Raw genomic sequence first — 21,197 nt, 5'->3', positions numbered from 1 at the left:
CGTTATCAAGCTAGATATAGCTAAAGCATGTGACCGGTCTAGTGGCCCTTCTTGATCAAGGTGCTCCGGAAAATGGGCTTTAAGGAGAAGTGGATTAGCTTGGTAGAACGGTGTATTAACTCTCGTTGGTTCTCGGTTCTTATCAATGGTACGGCGGCTGGCTTCTTCAAATTGTCCGAGGACTCGCAAGGTGACCTACTCGCTTCTCTTTTCATCCTTGCGCAGAATACCTCTCAAGGAGTTTGGATAAGCTCATTCTCGTGCAGAAAATCTATGAGGTTTGCTACCTCTCTTCATGGGATAGAAATCGCCCACCTTGCATATGCGACGATATTCGTGTTTACTCAAGTGAGGCAGAATCGCTAGCGGAATGATCGAATGCTTAAGGCACTATGCACGGCTTCGATCGAAAATTAATATGGAGAAAACCACTTTTTGTGGATGAGAAACACGGAGTTGGGCGAACGTATTCAGGAAATTGGGGATTTCAGCGAGAAAAGTTCCTTTTACTTACCTTGGCGTCCCGATCTTCAAAGGAAGGAAAAAGACAGACATGTTCATTTTTCTTAGAGAAAAAATATCGCACGAATTCACTCATGGTCACATAAAGACCTGACATTCGGAGGGAGGCTTGCACTCATCAAAAGCACTCTCGGAGCTATCCATCTACACATCTTTCAAGTGCTTGAGCCAACCAAAGAAGAACGAAACAAATGGAAAGTCGTTAGCCAAATACTTCGGGCTCGATTGTGATAGAAAAGCTACACATTGGATAAGTCTGGGACCAAATCGCTTCCCTGTGATGAAGGGGGATTTGGGCATTTGGAGTTTTGTGGAGATGGTGGAGGCGTTTGGAATGAAGTGGGTAAGATTTAGAGAGAAAAATTCTTTGGGAGAATTTTATGATGCAGAAATATTGTAGAAAAGAAGCCCCATCTAAAGTTGCACTGCAAAAAAATAGAGCCCCACCTGGAAACGGATGGCAAGGGCGGACACAAGATACATCATTATATCCATTGGGCCCCGGGAGATGGAAATATCAATTTTGGGAAGACATTTGGTGGAGGGATAAGCCCATTAGTGAGCTCGCAATCCAGGTATGCGGCCGCCTCAAAGAAAAGTTAAACATTTCGGAGAAATGGAATCGGGATCGCGGCGCTAAGGCGGAACTGGAGCCTCTCGAGTGCCGAGGAGGCTACGGAGGAGATCGTGAGAACACCAATTAAACAGGGTGGTGGGGACACACCGAGGTGGATCAAAACCCCCAATTGCAACTTCTCCACGTACTCGGCGTGAGAGGAGATCATGAGCCGGCAGCCGCCTATGCAAATTTTTGAACTCATTTGGAATGAATGCACTCTCCTGTCAGATCTCCATCTTCGTTTGGAGACCGCGGCCAACCGGATCCCCGTCGACGCGAAACTACAATGGAGAAAAGTGGAGCTAGCATCAAAATGCGGTGTTGTCGATACCCGGGATTGAAACTAGGGAACACCTCTTCCTTCGGGGAAGTGGCAACACAAGTAAGGAGCAATATTGAAAACTCGGTTTCCGAATCCGCCTAGGTGGAATGCGCCAACATTAATCTTGAGAAACGAATCAAATTCTGCACCGTTGGTTGTGCAGTCCAATAAACCTCATGTAAGCTTTATCATCCCATGTCCGACATTGTGGGTCATTTGGCCTGAGCGAAATGGAAAAATACATCGAGGCACGCTTTTCTCCGCAGAGATCGTGATGAATCAGATCGCAAAGACTCGGCGCCTAACCACATCCGGGAGGCCCGGAAAAAAACATGGAGGGGATGTTCCATCCCTAAGGAGATTAGCGTATCCGCCTGGAGGGAGAAGCCGAGTAAGCGGCCCGATTTGTTAGATGGTTTCGCCGGACTGTAGGTTGGATTAAGATTAATACCATGGGGAAGTGGTGTACAATGAAGCGGGTAGGATGTATGCGGTGAGATTATTAATTTTGTGAGTTAATGAAGTGTGACGCCCCTTAATTTCGTTCCTTCCTTTCGAGATAAATCGGATTTATTAGCTTAAATAATTTTCATTTAGAATACGTGTTATCACGTGTAATCCCGACTTTGAATTTTCAAGTACTCGATTTGGAAAATGAAGAGTAAGAATATTGGATGCAAAAGAAAAATATTAGAGAATGGCTTGCTTGGAAACAATAGGAATCGAGGAGTATTATTTCAAGAATGATGGAGATACAAATGGTACATACTATACAAGTTGTAATATGTGAATGAAAGGGACAACACACCCCATGCTATTCTACCCTTTCTAGCTACACAAGAGATTCCATTCTTCTTTTTTCCTTCTCCCCTTAATTCCACCCCACAAAGCTCCAAAGGGACAGCCAAGTTACACCAAGGATCCTGCAAAGGTGATACACCGAAAGGGTATTAGAAATGGATCAACAAAAAGTAGAGTCTTGGAGCTTCATCAAAATGGTAAAATGCCAAGTTGTACTAGATTATGCATTGCATCATCATCCTCGCAAGAGTGAAGGAGAAAACAATGTAACAAGGGCCATGATCTCATCAAAGATACTTTCCCAAGACTTTCACAAATTTAGTAAAGAAACATTATACCAAGACCGAAAAAGAAATAAGCAGCAACCCCAAAAATAGGAGTCTTTGCCCCCAAGACTTGCACAATTAAGTAAAGAAACATGATGCCAAGAAAGAGATGGAGCTGACAGCCAAAATAGGAGTCTTTGCCCCCAAGTTTCCAACACAAGAGGCCTATATAAACTTCCTCCCCCTCCTTTTTCCTCCACCATTTTGAGAGTGGAGGAGGTCCTCTCCTTGCATCATGTAGAACAACAACCATGATAGAACAAGGACTTAGAGGAAATAGGAAAAGTCTCAACAATCATTCCCCGTAACCCCAACAAGTTGTTTCTACCATGAATCCTAATGAATAGATACAATAATCGATCCCCACAAGATCAAGGCTTGAATATCACCAATAAGTTATGAAAAGATTTCACATAGCTACTGCTCGAATATAAGGTTTTAAAAGACTAAGCTTCGAAAGAAGTGGGGAAGGGACTTAGCTTAGGCAAAGGGTCGTCCGGCAATGAGCGAATGTTTACGCGACGGAGGCGGCACGGATAGTGGCTCGCCGCCAAAGCTGGAGGCGTAGGTGCGATGGCGGACCTCGGAGCTTCCACGCTCGACGGAGAAAGAGACGGAGGGAGAAAGGGAACGCTTTTCCCCTCGATTGAGTGATTTTTCCGCTGGAGCAACGAGCGAGGCGGCCGCCGGGATGACTGCCACCAAGGGCAACGCCGTGGGAGAGGCGACGCCTCCTCTCCACCATTTAATTCGTGGAGGAAAAAGGGGTCACGACGGGCGTTGATTCACCGGAGACGTAGAGGGGTGATGGCGGCGTGAACTCGTCGAGGAAGAGCCGTTGTACACTTCCGCATTTGGGGAAGTGGGAAAGATGTGAAAATTAAGAAAGGAGGCGGAGCGGCGACGCTCGCTACGCAAGAGCGGCGAATTTGCCGAGAAATTGATTAAGGATTTTAATTGGAAAGTGAATTGGGAAGAAGTATCGATGGAGGAAGGATTATATTGGGTTCTATTTTAGTTTGTTGGGCTATGTCCCATTTAAATTAAGTATAATGGGCTGTCATGTTATTATTAAAGATGGGCCATAATTTAATTCAAAGATGGGCCTAAATGAATTAATTGGAGTTATGGGATGTTACTATTTATTTGTCGGTCAAGAGGTTAAATTGTTTTGGGCCAAATTGAGTAAATAAAGTAATGGGCCGATGCAAGTTGATAAAAGAAATTTGATGAGATTTTAATTGTTGAGAAATGGTAGTAAAATATTAAACATGTGGGCTGCCTCCTATATTTAGTAGCGAGATCCTTTATGCCTTGATTGGATTTGATTGGTGGAATAAGTTTGAGCCTACTAATTTAAGCTTTGGGTTAGAAATTATTTATGGAGATGAGCTTGGAGCTCGAAAGTTGATTGGCTTAATTGATTAATAAGTTCCCAAATAAATTACTAAGTTCCAAAGATGAAAAATGTCAAAGTTGAAGATGCGAAGGAAGGCGTCGCCGCGACGCCATGGGAGACCTTAAGAAAAATTCAAAGAAATGAATTAGAAAGGATTTTCCAAGAATCCTATTTTAATAAGTGCTCAAGTAATTATTTTGAGATAATAGGAATTCTTGGATTTAGTTGAAATGAATAGATAAATCCTACAACTTAGTGAAGCCCGAGAAAGGACTAGAGATCCTATGAGACAAGACTAAGGATATAGGTGCTATGCCATAGGGTACATGCATTCCTTCTAAGGAGAAATAGTTCAAGTACTAATTAGCGTGCTACGCTATTTATTTTCAAATGAAAAATTACGCAAGGGCAAGTGAGATCAAAACGAATAATTGAATTGAAGAATAAGCATACCGGTGGGTTTTCTTTTAATATCCAGCACACTAGTGTGGATATAGATCAAATACTTGTGAAATTATGAAAAATCATCTTTTCTCAAAATGGAGCTAGACTCTTTTCAAAATTGTTGTCATGCCATAAATGTTTTGTTTTGATGAATAGAATTGAGTGTCATAGAATGTAATGGAATTGAATGTCATGGAATGAAATGGAATTGAATGTCATGGAATGGAATGATGGGTGACCGTTGAAACGACACTTGAATGGAATGGAATGATGGGTAACAGTTGAAGCGGCACTTGAATGGAATGGATTGATGAATGAATGGAATGGATTGATGAATGGAATGGATTCACGAATTGAATGGATTTACGAATGGAATGGATTCACGAATGGAATTGATTCATGAATGGAATTGATTTATGAATGAATGGAATGGATTGATGAATGCATGGAATGGATTTATGAATGAAGGGAATGATGAATTGTGAATAATGAAAGAACCTAGTCTCGTCGAACTTTTGGCTCACAAAAGAACTTAGTAAGCTCGGCCTTTTAAGAAAAACCCCGTGTGTTACTGTGATGGCTTGACAACTATATAATGTATGTTTTGAGGTTGAACGTCAAGAGGATGGAGTGATGATCGGAGTCGATGTTATCAAGTTGATCTCCCAACGATTCGTGTCTTCATACACGAAGTCGTTTAGCAAGGACTTATTCCGTTGTGCCTTTGTGCTTTTAGAATTGTAGAACCTCACCATTAACTCTGATTTATTTGAGGTGATGTTTATTCTATTTTTCAAGACCATGTAATGAAATACTTAGCTTCTATGATATCAATCGACATTGGCCTTTGTGCAAATTCTCAAGTTATTTTAGGAAACGTTTCATTTTTAATGGGATAAACTAAAAAGAAAAACGTTTTATTTTTAGTGGGACAGAGGGAGTAGTTTGTAGGGAAAACATAGAAAAAACAAGAACTAAAGCAATAGAAGCCAAAGGTTGAATCTTGTAGTCTTTATCTTCTCTTGAATCCACTCTTCAAACTCCTTAGGCAATGATAACAGTGGAAGGAACTCTTAAATATTATGCTCTGAAAATTATGCAACAAAAGGTTCCATCGATGATGCTTTAGGGGTATTTATAGCCTCCAATTCGGGTCTCAAAATATGACAAATCTTCAGCATAGTATGGTATGTCATGGAGAGAAAACAGGACAATTTCTGTGCTCTACTATTTTGATACGCTCGGATTTTGCACGGTTTTAAGGCCATTGTTTGGTCCGTTTTGAGTGTCAAAGTTGCATTACATGCCCATTATTTGCATATTTTATCCATTTTGGTATTTTGACGTGTTTTATGAGAAATGTGCAAAATAAAGCAGAAAAAGGACATGAAAAGGTGAATTTCCGGAAGCTGAAATTGAAGGGACGCCCAGTGGGCCGCTGGAACAAGTACATCGGTCGCTGCAAAGACTCCAGAAGGCTCTGTCACTCTCGACCGGTCGCTAGACCCTTGCCAGTGACCGCTGAGAAAATGCGGCGCACGATAGCTGTGTTCAAACTCAGTTTTACGGAGATCCTTAAGTCCTATTAGGGCCTTCTACATGTCATTCTCTTCATTTTCGAAAGAGATTCACGCTGGTACCAAGATCACCTCAATCGGAGTTCCGTGGAGAGAGTTATGGCCGTTATACCAAAGTTGCGCAAAGCTGTCAAATGTAGTCTAGGCGGAAATTTAAAGAAGAAAAGAAGATAGTACCTTGTGAAGCCAAATCTTTTCCTTCTGCTATGGTGAACGAAAATTCCATCTTTCCTATTGCTTGGAGGAGACGTTTTACCAAATTTAAATCCTCCTTAAGCCTATATATACCCCATAACCTCATTCATAAAATTCACCCTTCCATAGTTCCAAAATTGGGAGCCTTTATGGCTCCTCCTCCAACCCTAGTTCATCATCTAGATCTTCTTTTTGTTAATTAATTCTATAGCATAAATATGAGAGTTCTTCATTGTGCAAGGGGTTGGAGAAAGAAGCAAGAGATCATTAAAGAGCTACGAGGATTCTACCTTTGAGTTTTATCGCTTTACTTTGATTTCCCTTCAAACTATGTTTTTCGATTATTCTATCATGTGTAACTAAATTCATAGGATTCTAGGGATGTGTTAGTAACGACTTTGGTTATACAATTCCTTTTTTTATTTAATATCCGTTTTCTCTTTACTTCGTTTCTTCCTTAAGTTATTCCTAATACTTCATGTTTGGGTGCACATTCGATGAAGATTTAATACAACTTGCTACATAATCATGAGAGGAGGTTGGCGAGTTAGATCCACTTAACACTATAATTAGCTTCCCTTAAAATGACATTGTTAATTGAGAGTGAGGATTTTTTAAGGGTCTTAGGAGCTTTTAGGAGTTACGAATCTAGGATTGACAACCGTAGTGTTAGTAATCTACGCTTGTACCGCATGGGCATAACTAGTATGACTCGTTCTATCGAAGTATAAATTGTGTTAGGGTATTGTAGTAGGAATTTGTATAACCATAACTGTGAACGCACATCCCTAGAATTCTTTTATCTGTCATACTTTATCTTTGTGATTTAATTGCATTTAGTTGTTTACTTGCTTTAAATTGTTTTTATTCAAAATTCTCGTGTTTCTCTAGATAATATTTGACGCTTAGTACATGATAGCCAGTTGCAATTATATTCTCCGTGTTCGATATCCCGGTACTGACCTTTAGCTATACTAGATCTACCCTGTATACTTGCAGGTATTTTTAGTGCTAATAAAAAGTGCATCGGTTTTTTTAGCAGGACGCTGCACCTTGTCCGGTGGTCGCTTCAAATCATCCCGTAGCTTTTGTAACTTGATCAGCGGTCGTTGGGCGTGTTCATCTTTTCAGCTCTATTTTCTGAAGTGGGCCGCTAGAGGGGCAGCGGTCGATGGTGGCCAGCGGCCACCGAACCGCTGGCTGGCTCGAATACTCCAACTTTCCATCTTTGACTTTTTGCTATCTATTTAGACACTATTTTGCACATTTCCCACAACACGTCAAAATACCAAAGTTGATAAAATATGCAAATAATAGACATGTAATACAACTTTTGACACTTAAAACAGACCAAATAAAGGTGTTAAAACATTGCAAATAATAGACATGTAATACAACCTTTGACACTTAAAACAGACCAAATAAAGGCGTTAAAACATTGCAGAATCCTAGCGTATCTGCTATATTTAACAAAAAAAATATGAAAAAACAAACTAAAAGACGTAAGCTGGAAAAATATAGAATAACAACAGAGTAACACATCAAATGTCGTCATCATCCAAACCCTATTTTCTCTAGATCTTCTTGATGGAAGCCCTGAGTTCCTTCTTGATTTCCTCGTCGATTTTTGAATTCTGTGCAACTTATATAGTAGCCCAACAGCGCATGGGTCAGTGCCGTAGATGCAATATCTGCCATGTCATACTCTTCGTCGACCACACGCAATTGGGCTTCTGAAAACTCATCTATTCCTCCCTCTCCCCCTTCCACTTGGTCACTGTCACGCCCAATGGGCGCCGAAGGGTAGGCAGACTCTTCTCCTAGATTTTGCACAAGTTGATCGGCTTAGCACCAGCACGCGAAGACATTGAGCCGCAACCTCTTTGGCACATTCGCTAGCAACCCTGCTTGGAATTTGAGGATCTCATTCAGAATAAGATATGTCTCCTAGTGCTTGAAGGGGGTAGACATACCGTTGAGCATTTACTCTCGCATCGTCATCTCTTTGACGTTCTCTAGGCTTTGTCTGCTGCCCGTCATCATAACGTTGTTTTGGTGAAGACCCTGCTATTTAGCAATTTTGAGCTTATTATAGGCTTCGCCTGTTCGTATCTATCCCTCGCCTGCTGATTGGACACAATCGGGTCCTCGGTGATGTAGACCCAACACTGTGTTAAAGCCATTGACTCCTGCCGGGGTTTAGTTCACCCTCTTCTGCACATGTGCGGATGTCTCTAACCTTTTTTCTTTCCCCTTCCCCATTTCCTTCGGTTAGGTGGGTGCATGTCAAATAGCTCGCACTAGTCCATGATGATGATCGGATGGCTCTCCGAAACAGCGGTGGATCTGTCCAGACTTTACCTCTCCTTCCGAAAACACACATTGGAATTTTTTAGCTCTTTGAGGGTCGTCAAGAGGACAGTTGGCTGACATAAGATGGTGGATAGAATAGAATTTCGGTTAGCTAATAAAAAATGAGTGCTTACCTTGACAGACTTTGATGCCGTGTTCGGCACGGTTATGGACGAAGATGAAGAGAACTTCAGCCATGATGCATTCTGGAAATTGATTACACTGGAAGATCATTACATATCCGATACCTCCAAGGCAAGTTCCATCTGGAATTGGAATCCAGGGCTGCGTTTGTGTCATTGAGGGATCTTGAACTCTATCTTTGCATGCTCCGACAGTGGGAGCATAAAAACACTGATATCTTCATTTTATACAACCTTCTTCAAGGAAAGCTTGTTCATCCAAAACCAGTGTGTCCCTTTTATTGGGAAAGGATCGCAAGGAATGCCTCGGGTAACATTTGTTGTGGGAGACACATCATTGCTACTTGCAATTTCTTCAACATCGAGCTCAATCCGGAACATATAGTGCCAAGAGAAATGTACTTGACTTATGACGTCCTCCACCAGATGGACGTACTAAAGAGATATCAGAATTGCTACGCCTGCCCAGCCCTAAACCCTAAACCCAGCCCAGCATTGACGCACATTGATGGATGGGGCTTCCAGAACTTGAGGAAGGATACACCTACACATCGTCGAGTGGTGGCAGCCTATCCTACGAGCCCACCTTGGCAGGAGATCCATGGTGGTCTCTTTGTCAACCCAGAGCCCAGCGAATGAGCCAACCTATGGTTGTTCATGATGATGAAGAGGAGGAAGGGAGAGATCCAACGTCTTGGATACTCTCATAGGTATCAATAGGGGAATTGAGGAAGAAGGGGAAACAAGAGGCCGGATACGTAGTTGAGGAGTCTCGCACTCCAGCTTGGAGTACCGATAAGTCCCACACCAACTTGGAAAATCGAATGGATAAGCAATGGGACCAAAAGAAAGTTTAGTTGTAAAACAAAAAGGGCAAAATTTCACAAAAAAAAGGAAGTGGGATCGTGATAGCACCAAGACAAGTTCTGAGGAAGTAAAAGGGGAGTCAAGAGAGAATGGAAAGAATCGCATGTTAAACCAATGGAAAAAAAACTTCTTCTCCAACTACCCGCCGACCCACCACCGAAAGAGGGGATGAAGTCCCCTTTCCCCCCGAAAACCATTCTTGCGAGCGGGATAAGTTTTTAAATGGGGATGTGACACTTACGGGGTACATATCCTTATTGTTTATTTTTGCTTTATATTGATTATTTGTCTTTTTACAATGACCAACCCGTTGACTCGTAGATCTTCCCCCAAAAAGTCGTTAGGGCCCCCCACCAACTTCGGGCTCCAATCCAATTTTGGGAGTTCATATTATAGTTTTTTTTTGTTCAAACACCTTAAATTTCTTTGGTTTTCCGATGAACAGCATAGCTAAATCCTCTTTAGGGGGAGATACAACAATTCCTATGTTTAATTGATTTCTCTAGCCTTTGGCTCATGTGATTATTTTGATTTCTTCGGCTTATACATTTATTTGACTAATCACCTTATAAATGATGGGTTTTACTACCCCTCTTTTTCCAAATAAGTGAGTCGTATTCTTTTTTTGGACGTCCAACAAAGTTTAGACCTTTCCTTTTTGATAAAAATAAAAAATCTAGTCACCATACTTTATTCCATTACCTATTTCATTCTCTTCATCTCTCCAATTTTCCCTCTCCTATTCTCCGGCCCAAAAGTTTTGTATCAACTAAATTGGGAAAAGGAGTACAATAATCGAGAGATGAAATTAATTTAAAAAAGAGGAAAAATTTGGGCGTTTTTTTTCCAATATAACCCAAAAATTGAGCCTTTGGGGGGAGAAATTTTTGGGGAGTTTTTAGGAGTTTTTGTTTTATTTTAAAGGAGATTTTGGTTCTAGGTAGAAATCTACAAATTATTTTTTTTTGGGGAAGATATAGTTTTAATTTAAAATGTTTGATAAAAACTTAACCCTTTGTTGAAATTTAGAATTTAGTTGAATATAGGTTAGTTGTTCCGATCACGTGATTCTCCCTTTCCCAATTTTTGATAAATATCTTTTATCCTTTATTTGGTTTTATTTGTTCAATTTTGTTTCCATTTTTTTTAGTTATTTCAATTATTGTTTATGTTTTTTGATAGGGCTGTTACAAACTTTGGGTTTTAAAATTTATTACACTAACATGGCTGATAATATGTAAAAAAGAAGGTGAAATTAAAAGTTTTGGGGGCTTAAAGGGGGAAGCGGTAGGTGAAAGATCAACTTGACCCAACTGGGAAAAAGAAGGGAAAAATGACCAAAAATGAAGCTAAGTTGATTAGTAAACCCTTTGGCGATAAGTCATATTCTAACCCTTTGGGTTTTTGGGGTGGATGTCTAAATGCATGTATTATTTTGCAAAAAGTTTGTTCAAGTGTGCGGGTTTAAAAAGGACCCAAGTCGGGGGGAGACGTTTCCGGGGGGCCAAGTGAAAAGGGGCTAAGGGTCCCAATCTTGGGGATCACCGGGGAAAAAGGTGAGATGGAGAAGAAGGGATGGGTTTGGGATGATCAAACGGGGGCGGAAAAGTAAAAATTTAAGGAAGTCTACCCAAAGAAGGGTTTCCAAAAAAGGAAGCCATTTGGAGAGGAAAAAGGGGTTTGCCTTTAGAGTTGGCCCCTTTGAGTTGGGTTGGGAGCCTAAGTTCTGGGGGAAAAAAAAAACACACTTGGGAGAATTCCCCTCGAAAGATCTTCCTTCGGTTTATCCAACCCCCTCGTTCTCGCCCTATGGTCATTTGACGCCCAAATTTGCCGGAGAAGTCATCGATCCACCATTCCCCCGGTCGTAGTAGTATAGGTATCATCGGGGGGAGTGGCCAAACAATCGTTATTTTACTTTCAAAATTTTTAATCTTTACTTTTTTTCGCTCTTGGTTTTGTTGCAAACACTCATCGTTGTTGCCTTTTGAAGTACTTTTGTGAATTTCCCAAACCCAAATTATGAATTTTCCCTTTTTTCCCGTATGTTTTTTTGGTTGATTTTTGTTCTTCTGTTTGGGAAAATTAGATCTAGTTGTTTTTTTAAATTTTTAAGTGTTTTTGGGGTCTCTATTGGGTTGTATATTCAGTTTTGTATGTAATTCGGAGGGGGAAAACCGTTTGGAAAAAATTACCGTGGAAGTCTTTTGGAGGGCCAAAGGGCCCCGGTTTTTAAAAAAATTTTCCCTCAACCCCTTTTAAAATTAGTATAGTGGAGGAAAGGGTCGAATCTTGGGAGGACACGTTTAGATAATTTCGGGATTTTCCCCGGATTTTTTTTGGTTTAAAGGTTCCCACGGGTTAAAAAAAATTTTACCGGGCAAAATAAAGGGGGTTTTCTTTACGGGTAGGCGTGAAAATAACATGCTGTTGATGGTGTTCGTGAAAATGGGGACAAGGGCCTGGGGGAGGGGGGGGGAAAAGTGAGGTTACTAAAAGGGGAAATAAAAGACAACAAGGTATATCCGGGGGTTTTGGGTGGCTACCCGGCAGGGGGGGGAAAAGCAAACCGAAAAGGGGAAAAAAAGGGAAAAGTAACTTAAAAGTAAAGTGTTTAAAACAAAAAAGTTGATTTTGACTTTTTTATTCCCCAAGATTAAAAAAAATCGAAAACCAAACCCCATAAGGAACCCTTTATAACCTAAACTCAAATCCATTGATTAAATGCTCAAAATTAAAATAAACGATAAAAACCAAATTTTTTATTTCCGGGGAACTACAGGTGGGGATCCCAGCGCAACGAAATTTCATGAGGGAAAATTTGATTAAAAATAATTTCAACTTCAAATCGACAACCCGGAAGAAAGCACTTAAAAATTTAAAAAACAACAACTAGATCTAACTTTCCAGCGAAGAAGAAAACCGAAAAAAGCGACATACGAAATAAAACTTCATAATTAAAACGGGGAATTTAAAAGCCCAAAAAGCAACCATGAGTTTTTAAAAAAACCCAAAGGACAAAAACAAGTAAAGATTAAACTAGAAAGCAAAATAACGATTTTTTGGGCCACCCCAAAGGGATGACCCCTTTTTTATCACTACGGGAAGGGGGCGGGAACAATGGATCGATGATTTCTCCCAAGATTTCGGACTCATACCGGCGGCGGGGAACGGGGAGTTTGGACAATTTGGGGCGATCTTCTAGAAGTTTACAAATGTGTTTTAAAACCGAGAAAAAAAGGGTCGAACTCAAAGAGCAAACTCTCTCTCCGGGGCTTTTTTTATAGGGAGGTTCCATTTGTTTTTGGGAGACTTCCTTCAATTTTTGGGCTTTAATGCCCTTGTTAATGATCATCCCACCTATCCCCTTCTCCTCTCGAGCCTTTTCTCTGGCACCCATCCGGGGGGTTTGCCCCTTTAGCCCCTTTTCACTTGCGCCTGAATCGTCTCCTACGGCTTGGATCCTTTAACCCCGCCCCCTTGAAAAATTTTTTGGGGAATAATACATGCATTTCCCCACATTTCCCCCCGGAAAAAGGCTCGAAACGACTTATAAAACTGCTCACACTTACCACTTGCTTGTCCTCCCCGTGAAGCAAAAAAAAAATGAAATGTCAAACCCGAGTCAAAGTTCCCCCGCCCCGATTTCTACCTAACTAGACTCAAGACTCCCCCCGCAAAGGAAAAAAAAAACAAACAACGCCAAACCCATAAAACATATAGTTAACTTAAACACATAGAATAGACTATATTTTCAACCACCCCCCCCGAGATTCGCAACCGCCCAAATAGCCTTAACTTTTTCCCCCCCTTTTCCCCCCCACAAACCCCTGTCGGGGTTACCCAAAACCTAAAGGGGTTTAAAAATCATTTCATTCCCCCGGGGGGGTGTTAGGGCTGTTTTCTTTTAAAGCTAAACCAGATGTTTCGGATTCGGGTCTCACGTGCAGGGTTTCCGAAGGTATTTTTTCCCTGGGGTCTAAGGTTCAAAAAATAAACTATTTTTTTGATGAGGGGGAAACCGTGTGCATTCGGGGCTTCCTTTTGGCCCTTTTGGGGGCAATTTTTTGGAACATTTTTCCAACCCTTCAAGAGGCCCTTTTTGGCTTGCCACCCATTCTTTTTTTCTTTTTTTCCCGGGAAATATCTGTGACCATTTTCTTCAATTTTTTTTCCCCCGGCTTTGGCCCCCAATTTTTTTACCTTCTTTTTTTTTGGATCCGGAATTTTTTTTGGGTCAAATTTTTCCCTTTTTTTTCTTTCTTTTCTTAGGTTTGGTTTTTTTGTTGTCCCCTTAAAATTTCCTCCTGCCCTTTTGCCCCTTTCACACCGGTTAAATGGTTAATGGGGCATTTTCGGGGATAGATCGGGGTTTGAAAATGGGGGTTTTTAAGGTTTTTTTTTTTTTATTTATTTTTTTTTTTTTGGGGTTTATCGCCGGGGGTTTTCTACCAGGCCCCCTTTTCCCAGACATCAGTGGTGGCCCCCTTTTTTTTGGTTTTTTAAAAGGGAAAAAAAGGTTTCCCCTCTGGGGGTTCTAACCCCCCTTTTAAAGGGCTTTTGGAAAACCAAGGGGGGGTTTTTTCCCTTTTACTTGCATCATCTCCCTCAATTATCCTCGCCTGGCCGAAGGGGGTTGAGTTTTAAGCTCATTTTAAACAAAAAAATAATTCCCAGACCTAAACAAACCCTAAGAAAAAAAAATAACATGGCCCCCTCACCAAATAACACATATATACATGTCATACTGGGCCCTTTGTTTCCCCCCCTCACTTCACAAATTTCGCCCGGGTACCAGTTGGGAAATGAAAATTTGGGAAAGGAAAAAGAACTCATATTTACAACAAACTATATTATATCTAAAAAATTCTCCACTTAGACTACAAGGGTAAGTGGGAGAAGTTTTAAATTATAACCAGATTTATAAAACAAAGCGGGGAAAATTTTACAAACTGTTATATAAACATATAAACCCCCACACTTGCTACGCCAAACTAATGTGGTTAAAATCATGTCACAAACAAAAACATAAAAAAAAAAATAGCCAAGTAAAAACCCTTTACTTTCACACTTAGACTATTAAATAGGCTAATGTTATGAATGGGATTTGTAACAATTAATACACATAATTCTACCTATTTAATAAAAAAATAAAAAAACATAAATAAAAAAAACTTAAAAAAATTTAAAAAAAAAACTAAGACGGTTTTGGGGGGGGTTTTGATCCAAAAGTTCCTTTTTGCTCCTTTTGGGGGGGGAATCCCCGGGGGGTCCCCCTTTTTCTTCCGGGGAGGGTTTTTATTTGCCCTTTTTCCCCCTTTGGGCCATCACCTTCTTCCCTTTCGGGTCCTGGGTTTTTTTTTAAACCCCAATGTCCGCTTTTTTCCCGCTCCCAGGCTTTCCTTTCCTCTTGCCAACCTTTTTGGGTTTTTCCCTTAAGGGGTTTTCCCCCTTCGCCTTCCCCCCCGTGATTGTTCATTCTCCTACCCGGGGCCCACGCCTTCTCCCTTTTTTCCTCACCTTTTCGGGTTGGGGTTTATCGCCCCTTGCCCCTCCCCGGCCTTGTTGTGCCCTTCCCCCGGGGGGTTCTCCCCGTGGGGAACCCAGGTACTCCCCCCGTAGTTCAAATTGGTGCGGGGAAAAAAAGGGTATATCGAAGAAGGGGGAGCGGCGATCATGTACACGAGGAAAAGGGTTTTTTCCTAAGGATGATGATGTTGTTGTGCACGAAAGCTCCTAGGGATGTGGGGAAAACAAGTTTCCGGGGTGGGAAAAAGGATATCGGGTGGCTTTTGGGGGTTTCCAAAAACCCAATGGGTTTTGCCCCGGGGTGCACCTACCCAAATACTTTGGGCTGGGGTTCGGGGGTAATTACTTTCCCCCCCAAAAGGGTTATAGCCCAAAATAGGTTGCACCAATCTAAGCATGGAATTGTTGAAGTGGGTGGATTCCGGATTTAGTGTAGGCGAACCGGGGCCCAAAACGGGGGGGGTTGTCCCCCCAAACTTCCCCGGGGTAAATTCTATGTGTCTCCTGGTTCCCCCCCTCGGTTTCCCGGGCCCAGGGTTCCCGTTTCACATACCGGGCCCCACAAAAAACCCCCTTTTCGAACTAGGACGGTTCTCCCCCCGAATATTCTAAAAGGGAAAATTTACACCCCGCCCAGGTCCCCAGGACTTGGGGAAACCCAAACGTGGTGAAGAACTCCTTTTCCAAAACTCACGAAAATCTCGGGGCCCATTCCTAACCCTTTTAAAACCCAATTTCCCCTCGGCGGGGGGAATACGAACGGAAAAACTCTCCAAAAAAGGGGAGTGGGGGACCTTTCCGCATTTGGGCTTGCTTTTCTTAAAAGCCCTTTTGCGTCAAATGCGTCTTTTAAGCTTTTTTGGGGTCGTAGTGCTTCATGTCCTCCATCGCCCCATCGGTGAGCTCTACCCACCGTTTGGGACACGATCCTCTTTGGATTTGGGCTAGTTAAAGGGGGTTGCCGGGGGGCCCCGCCCCATGGTATTTTCTCCCCCAGAGGATATCACCCCTCCGGAAATGAATTTCCCCGGGAAGTGTAGTCGGGTTTTGGGACTTTTCCCTCTCTCTTGGGCTCTCGATCCTATCCTTTGGCATTTTGCGGCCCCTTTTTGTTTTTTGGTTTTTTTCTTTCGGGGGGTTTCCCTTTTTTTTTTCTTTTTCCCCCATGTACTTAGCTTCTTCGATTTCCCTTCCTTTTTCTGGGGTGGTGTTGAAACGTCCTCCCCCGGGGGTAGGTTCGGGCACCGACGGGGACTGGGGGACTTTCGCCCCCTCCCCCCGGTTCTTGACTTCCCATGCGAGGTCCCGGGGCCCCCGGCCCCCCTTGTTAGATTTCCCCAGTCGGGGCGGATAAAACCCGCCCCGTTGTCATTTGGGTGTCCTCCGGCTAGCTTTCAGGGCTCCTCCCCGGGTTTTGTAGGAGTAGTCTTGCCCTTTGCTCGAAACCTCCAATTCGCACTCTTCTTTTGGTTTTTCCCCCCTTTTTTGGGCTTCCCCCTTTTTTCCCAAGCATCTCTGACACTCTTTGGGGGTTTTTTTCCCCTTCGCTGGGTCGTTTTTTAACTCTAGCCTCCTCTTTCTTGGTTTGGGTTTAGTACCCCGAGGCCCCTCCCAATGTGTGTCCCCGCTCTTCTCTCCCCCTCCAAATTGTTCGGGGCCCTTTTTTTGGGTTGTTCGTCCCGTTACCCTCCACTGATTGGTGGACTACCCCTTGGTGCCTCCTGGGTTTGAGGTCCCGATGTGGGCTTTGCTCCTTCTGGTTGCTCATTTCCAATTTATGTTTCTCCCTCCTTTCCTTCCTTGTAGGCTTCGTTTAGAAAGAACGGATCCCCCATCGGCGGGGCCACTTGAGTTCTTCCGCTGAGATGGTGTCGCTTAGTACCCTTTCCTTACTAGATTCGCCAATAGGGTTTTTGAGTTGAGGTCCATTATAGGCTGTTCCGGACCGTAGTGTAATCTTACTCACATTGCCTTTTTACATGGAGTAGATGGGATTTTCCCCGAGTTCCCTTTCATTTCGCCCACGAGTTAGCGAGCGGGCCAACCGCTGTTCATCATATCCATTTTTTCCCCTATGCTCCTTCGGCACTTTGCATTCCTTGCATTGTTTCATTCGGACAAAGTCGTTTTAATGTTTCTTGCAAAGGCAAGCATTTTCCCATCATGTCCTCCATGGACCTCCTCGATTGTTTGGGTGATGGAATTGGTTGAGCCCCGGTGCGTTACGGGGTGGTGGGTTTACGGGTAGCTCGAGAAATTTTGTTGGTTTTGGTTCTGGGATCGATTATCCGGCGGAGGTTGGCGGTGGGTTGTTCGTACTGATTTTGGTTTTGGTTGTCGTTATGTTGAGGCCCAGGTTAAATTGGTTCGGTTTTGGTTCGGTTGTTTCCGATGGGGTGGCACATGGCAGGGTTCGGTTCGGTTTGAGGGTTTTTGGTTCCGAGGTTTGGATTTCTTCCTGCCGTTGGGCTAGTCAGGGTTTGTTGGGTTGATTTGGAGCGTTTTTGGGTTTTCGATTCGATTTCCATCTCCCCATCGGAAATTTTGGTGGTCCCTCCATGGTGCATCCCTCGTCCTGGAATCAGATTGGTGAATTGTAGATCTGCGGCATTTGCTTGCTCCACATCCGCAGTTGTCCGGTTGGTCATATGGTAGTTCGGCCTCTTTGCCTCCTGGAGAAGGTGGTGGGGTGTTCGCTTGATTGCGCAGCAATTCCTTCTTCAATTCCTCCATCTTCAAATCCATCCGCTCCTCCTGGTCAGAGCGGCACTTGCTACCCTTTCTTTCTGACCCATCCTTTGCGTTGTCGTACGTCTTCTTCGCATTTAACAGCTTGCGTAACACCTTTTTTGGGTTCACGACTCTCACTAGGTGAATCGTCTCCGGATGACGCCGGATCCTTGGTTTCCTTGTTCATCCCTTCATGAAAGTGTGGTGCACTCTATCTCCTTCATGCGATGGTTGGGGCATGACTCCGAAGACTCATGTACTTCTCTGCTCCTTAGGGTTTCATCTTTCTTATGCACGATATTTTCCTCTTCAATGCACTTGTCTTTGAAGACGGAAAACTCGCAGGGCTGACTTAAAATCGGCCATGATTGATAGGTCGTGCAGGCGCATAACAACTGTTGGCCTCTCCCTTTAGGACAAAAAGGGAGGGCCTCGGCTAATGCGTCCCGCTTGGGTCCCGCGCCTCGCGCTTAGGGTTTTGGAACTCATTTAAGAATTCGTATGGTCCCCCGTAGCTCTTCCCACGGACGGTAGGATTGCGATAACGTGGGGTTTTACATCCATGGCATGGCTGGGTAACCACTTGGCTTGTGGGAGATCTCCGTCGGCATGTGCGGTAAGTGTTGTGAGCTCCGGGTCGTCCTCACCTTGGTCGCCATTCTCACTAGTGTTCTCTGGTTGGGTGGAAGCTGAGTTTGGGACTCTAGCTCCTTTCTCCTCGTAGCTACTCGTCCTAGGTGGACAAGTCTGCGACAAAGGGCCCAACAGTGGTACCGAGTATTGTTCCTCGGAAGTATCCTTGGTCTCCACGGCTGAGCCGAGCCACTTCTAACCGAAAACAAAAGAAAAAGGAAAAAATTTTAAACGGATGTACACCAAAAAAAATCACAAAATATTTGAACGCATCCATCCCCCACAACGGCACCATTTTGAAGGTCTCTTTTAGGTCTTTTGTATTCGGTTTTCGATGTAATTTGGAGTGTATCCAACCGATCGGAGAGATTCCCCCCACGCTTGGGTACACTCCAAATTACATCCAAAACCACCTGAGACCCGACCTTCACCCTTAGCCGACATGTTGATCAAGTGGAGTTCACCACATAAAGTGATGAGTTAAAAGATAGAGAAGAAAAGATGCCATCTCAGGCATAAAAGTCAAGATAGATGGGCCCCTAGGGATTTGGGCCCAAGGTTGTCATATAAATAGTGGAGAGAGTGCATATATAGGATGCCTCTTTTTAGCTCACCTTCTTAGAGTCGACACCATCATCACTTTCAGTCACCTCAATTTTATTCTTTGTAGGAGTAGGAAATCATACAGGCGTCGCCGTTCATTCCATCTCTGTTTTCATCTCTTCTTCCTCGTCAGAAGGAGGGACCTGGATCTGCATAGAAGCCTTCGTAGTTGGAGTTTTTGTCGCCTCGAGGAGTTTAAAACAATTTCCATTCCATTTTTAGTTCATCGTTTCAGTAGCTTAGTTGTTTTTAATGTGTTTTCTTCCGTTGCTACTCTAGTTGCTTTTCCTGTTGATCGCTCTTTAAATCTTGCTCTCTGAATTCTCGTTTAGTTACGTTATTTGAGAATCTTTTATGAAATGGAATTTTTAGCTCAAGCTTTGTCTGGATCTGGATATACTCTATCTTGATTGCTTTCGTTCGCTTTAGTTTAGCTTTATTTATGCTTTTCGTAGGTAGATTTACATTTTAGTTCCAACTTACAATGAATAGGTTAGATATTTAGATCTGCTTTCCTTTACGTCGATTTCATATGGATCTATGTTTTTTTGTCTAATTTCATGTTTTATGATTATTGTTCTCGTCGAGATCTTGCTCGTTGTTTTTTTAGTTGCTTAGCGAAAAAGATGGTAGAAGTTTGTTAGGATCATACCTGTACCTTTTAGATGTTTACAACTTTTTTGTAGTGCGCTTATTTTGTGTCGTGGTCCCGAGTTTCTTTTACCATTTCCATTCTTAAGCTTAGTTGATCAAGTTACTTTCCTCAAGTTATGATGTCTTTAGTTTAGCTTGATCAGCTTTAGTTTACTTAGTTGATCGCTCCACTTCCTTAGTTTAGAACTTTACCCACTTAAAAGTGTGGCCGCAGCCAAACCTCCCAAATGTCTCAATCACAACTCCACTCGCTTCCATCTCTGTGAGATTCGACCCTTACTTCCCTTTACACTACAAAAAAAATGCCCATTTGCTACCAATTTTTTTCTATCACACTACGGTTGCTCGCAAATATGCTCGCTTTCTGCGAGCAAACGGTGCTAGCAAATGGTGCAAAATATACATGTGCTCGCAAATTAGCAAGCAATAATAGCCGCTAGCAAATTAGTGAGGAGACATAAGTGCTAGCAAACTTTAATTCTTATCCAGATCTACTTTCTTCTTTCTCATTTGTTACCTTTCTCCATATTTGTTATCACCTTGTGATTCAATCCCTTCTTCCATCAGCTGCTAAACCAAGCTTCCACTCATATTAAAAAATTTTGCAGATCTACTTTTATAAAAGTTGGGAGTAGAGAAATATGGGAAGCAAGCTCATTAAATTTTGATATTTTCACATTATTGAAAGTTGGGAGTAGAGAAATGTGGGAAACAATTTTATTCATTAGAAGACGTCCAATTGTATTCTCATAATTCTCAATATAATTCTCACCGCTCCCCCCTCCCCCAATTCTCAACGATTCTTCGCAGTTTTTCCATCGATTTCACCGCTCTCCCAATCTAACCGCCTCCCCCAATCTCGTATGCAATAGGTGTGATTCATCTCGCTCGAGGGACGCTTCCATTCCACTCAAGACAAATTTTCCTACGTTTTTTCCTCTCAATTGAGATCGAGGTGAATATCTTCATTCCTTTGTTCAATTACTCTTTGATTATGCTAATTGGTTAGAGATTTAGAGTTGTAGTGTTCTACCCTCAATTTTAGCAATGGCTTTTAAGTTTTTGATTTTGATTAGGAAATGAATATTTTTAGGAATGAAATCAGATTCAGGTGATTACTTGTATATAATATTGATTATAGTGTTGATTGAAGTAGTAATAAGAGAAAATGAGAGTTTTGCAAATTCGATTTTGCCCTAATTCGATTAAAAATTATGAATAGATTAGAACACATTGACATCTTCCATATGCTTGTTAACATGTTCAAACAGATCTTCTATGATTAGGATTCAATAGAAACATTGTAATGACTAACCTCATCTTCCTCTTCTCCGTCTTTCATTTATCTGGTGAATTTGCATCTTGTGCTGGTATGGGAAAAAGGGCTTGGAAGAGATTTCAGATCCGAAAAAATTTTGGGGAAATTTAAGGACTCTTTGGGGGTATAATTTTTTCAAAATTTTGGGAAAATTCCCATTTTT

Source organism: Salvia hispanica, chromosome 2 (assembly GCF_023119035.1).
Source record: "Salvia hispanica cultivar TCC Black 2014 chromosome 2, UniMelb_Shisp_WGS_1.0, whole genome shotgun sequence".
Lineage (NCBI taxonomy): Eukaryota > Viridiplantae > Streptophyta > Magnoliopsida > Lamiales > Lamiaceae > Salvia > Salvia hispanica.
Note: the sequence above shows the minus strand (reverse complement) of the source record.